The sequence below is a fragment of the Branchiostoma belcheri genome, unplaced genomic scaffold (assembly GCF_001625305.1).
Source record: "Branchiostoma belcheri isolate BF01 breed outbred unplaced genomic scaffold, Haploidv18h27 scaffold156, whole genome shotgun sequence".
Lineage (NCBI taxonomy): Eukaryota > Metazoa > Chordata > Leptocardii > Amphioxiformes > Branchiostomatidae > Branchiostoma > Branchiostoma belcheri.
In genome coordinates, this window is record NW_017803002.1 from 33,599 (window position 1) to 37,379 (window position 3,781).

General features: G+C 46.9%; 1 protein-coding gene across 1 annotated transcript in view; it reads right to left on the minus strand.

Moving 5' to 3' along the window:
- Nucleotides 1–2,712, minus strand: part of LOC109465675 — a gene marked incomplete at its 3' end in the record, with an annotated part of 23,834 nt that extends 21,122 nt beyond the window's left edge. Inside the window, exon 1 of the mRNA XM_019763056.1 lies at nt 2,349–2,712. The remainder of the gene's footprint in view (nt 1–2,348) is intronic.
- Between the last annotated feature and the right edge of the window lie 1,069 nt (nt 2,713–3,781).

Sequence of the window (3,781 nt, forward strand, 5' to 3'; positions counted from 1 at the left end):
TGCCGGGGAAGGTCCTGAAATTGTGACAGGGGCTTTAAACAGCTGGGAAGTGACGGATCTATCTAGAGAGACTAGACGTCTTCCATATCTAGACATAATCACTCTGACAACCTCTGATGTTAGCAAGCCAACACGTCTTTCGGTCTTTATATAGTGTGCCCCGTGCAGCTGGATATACATCTGCATGTATATATAGAATACAACACGGGGTATTCCGTATCGCCCGAGGTGCCAGCCCGACCGCGGGTCGGATCGCCCGACGGCCGAAGGCCGGAGGGGGATCCGACCCGCGGGAGGGCTGGGACCGAGGGCGATGCGGAATACACCGTGTTGTATTTTATTTATATCATACCCACCCTAGAAAACACGCCTTTTAATGCGAAATGTGCCAAAATTTCGTGTACCTGACCAAAAAAAGTGTAACGACATCAATTCCAACGCCAGAATCCTGTGTTCGAATTTTCGAAAGCGGCGCACTCGGCGCACGCGAAACGCCTTCGACTTATTCTATGGAAGCCCGGGCCGTACCGTAAAGTACGGCCCGGTCCGGAACACCGTTATCGAATGTTATCGCGGCCCGGGTATGATATAAACATGAATATACATCTGCCTATGCGTGACTGCATGGATTACTTTATATTCTAAGTGGCTTTCAAATTCTCATCACTTACCTGAAGTTTGATCTTCTGCTCAGGTGAAGTTACAAGAAGTTGAGAGAAACCGAGACCAAAAAAAGGGGCGTTGTCGTATCCACCTACAGTCTTTGGCGGCGCCGCACTTGTCGGATGGTCGCCGGGCCGCAGATACAACTTCGAGGCTGTTCAGGGATAGTTTTACTAGGACAGAGGTCAGTAAGGGCGTCTGATCACCAATAGCGAAACTGTCTCCTTAGTTCGAGATACAATTTGGTTTGGCGCGGAAATATCTTTGAAGCGATTGGTCCACGTAGGTGAATCTGCATTCACTTCTGACCAATCACAGGCAGTGAGAGAGGACAACCCGAAAAACCAGATTCTTCCCTCCGTGTCCCCATTCCGACAAATTTAGCCGAGGGCAGAGATATATCTGAAGGTTTGCAGCTTTCAGGCTTTACACAATCACGCATAAACTCGTTCATTCTTTTGCTTAATGTGTTACCAATTTTCATATTTATATCGGATATATCTTGTAATACTTAAAAGTCCAAGTGATCCTAACTGTACCTTGGTTTACATGTCGACGACATTTTATTACTCTACCGTAGTTTCACTAAAGTTCACTGCGACGGATTCTGGACATTTTCATCAACACTACTGTGCTAGCTAAAAATGGATTGTGTAGACGTTTATTGTATCCGGGGCTGTGTTTGATATCAGGCACGGCTCTAGATAGTCCACTAGTATCTAAACCCATATCTGGGGCAAATCTACGTTTTCTGATATGCGGGGACTATCCATAACATTAGCACTACCTGACCCTAACCTATTCAGGCATAAAACTGGATAGGCACGGTTTGGGAAATGATAGTAGCACTCACTATGTGCAACAAAACTGCGACGGACATTGCGTCAGAATGCCAGGCAATTGCCTCTTCAAACGAAAGCTGATTGGACAACTGGAACACAAAACAAGGGACATAGCCAAGGGGCAAAGAGAATAGAGTTGTCTTGACAGTCCCAGCTAGCTATGGCTGCTGAAAAAAATTCTCGTGCTGATTGACAGAAATGGGGCGTTGTCAAGGACTGAAAGGCTACATACCCTGGCGCAAACAGGTTTGTCGACCACTATACGCCTGCAATCCTGCCATTTTGGATTTAACTTTATCTAGGTGTTGAGCCAATGTTAAATGCTGGTCTATTGATAATATCTGCATGCGCAGCAGATTCTATGGAACAAGCAGTTACACATTCAGAACTTTAAAAATCTGAAATGTGGCGAAATTGAATTTCAGGATTCTTCGTGTTTTGATATTAGTATGAAAAATCTACGATTCAACAAAACATTCGCTTCAATTTTTACAGAACGTTAGGCGTGCCCTAAATCTGGCTAGACAGCTCCCGAACTTCAGCCAATCTTGATCGGCTGGTGTTCGGGGCAATGCCGGGGGAAGGTCCTGAAATTGTGACAGGGGCTTTAAACAGCTGGGAAGTGACGGATCTATCTAGAGAGACTAGACGTCTTCCATATCTAGACATAATCACTCTGACAACCTCTGATGTTAACAAGCCAACACGTCTTTCGGTCTTTTATATAGTGTGCCCCGTGCAGCTGGATATACATCTGCATGTATACATGAATATACATCTGCCTATGCGTGACTCAATGGATTACTTTATATTCTAAGTGGCTTTCAAATTCTCATCACTTACCTGGATGAAGTTCGATCTTCTGCTCAGGTGATGTTACAAGGAGTTGGGAGAAACCGAGACCAAAAAAAGGGCGCGTTGTCGTATCCACCTACAGTCTTTGGCTGCGCTGCACTTGTCGGATGGTCGCCGGGCCGCAGATACAACTTCGAGGCTGTTCAGGAATAGTTTAACTAGGACAGAGGTCAGTAAAGGCACCAGTATCACCAATAGTTCGAGATACAATTTGGTTTGGCGCGGAAATATATTTGAAGCGATTGGTCAACGTAGGTGAATCTGCATTCACCTCTGACCAATCACAGGCAGTGAGAGATGGCAACCGGAATAACCAGATTCTTCCCTCCGTGTCCCCATTCCGACAAATTTAGCCAAGGGCAGAGATATATCTGAAGGTTTGCAGCTTTCAGGCTTTACACAATCACGCACGCTCAGATGAAGGACAGCACAGGGGTCGTGACGGTAAATATCTGTTCAAGACTACAGCAGCATTTTTTTTCCTTCACACAGTTTAGACACAGATTTTCGCGACAGTGGCAATATTTCCCGCTGTCGAGACGCCGCTGTCGGGACGCCTCTATACACACCGCCAAAAAGTCCGACAGGACAGAACACCGCGTGTGGCTCGTGACCTAACCTGACCCATTGTGATCTATGACATAACGCGTCATCAAAAATGGCCTCCAAGATTTTTTTCAAGAACTCGCCGTTTTCGGATGTTTTTCTTTGTGTACAGTGTTATTTGCGTCTTATCCAACAGGAGGCAACGAGCAAGGGTAGCATAAAAGAAATGGTTGAGATACCGGGAGATATGGTTGAGACGTAGCCCAGCTAGAATCCACGTTGCTTACCTCCCCGCTGCCATTGCTTTGGCATGGGGTAGCGATCCTATTCACGGGGCGATCTGGCGTTGTGCAATGGTTCCAGCGAACTTTTGCCAAAAAATTGTTCAGGGCATACTGTACGTACAGCGTTTCTGGGGCATACGGCGTGCTCCTGTTTAAAAACGAGCCTCCGCCATTTTGATGCCAAATGCCCCGCGCTATATGCTAATGAGCTGAACCCTCACGTCCCGCTGTCGGGAGCTCTCTATACGCACTTTAAAGTTGTCGGGGACTCCCGCTGAGCCCAGCTAGAATCCACGTTGCTTACCTCCCCGCTGCCATTGCTTTGGCATGGGATTATCTTTCGGAGTTGTCGGCAGAAAATTTCATGAGAGCGGGACTACGCTGTCGGGAATCCTCTCTAGACGGCGTTTTTCTGTCGGCGTGCCGCTGTCGGCAGTTTCCGCTGTCGCGAAATCCATCGTCTAAAGTGGGCCTAAGTTTTCACTCCCAAAGCAACAACATGGATGGTTAATAAAGGTGAATTTTTTTCAAACGACCACCGCGACCAGACTGACCTGGTGGGAACTGTACACATCTGTACCCGCTATGCAT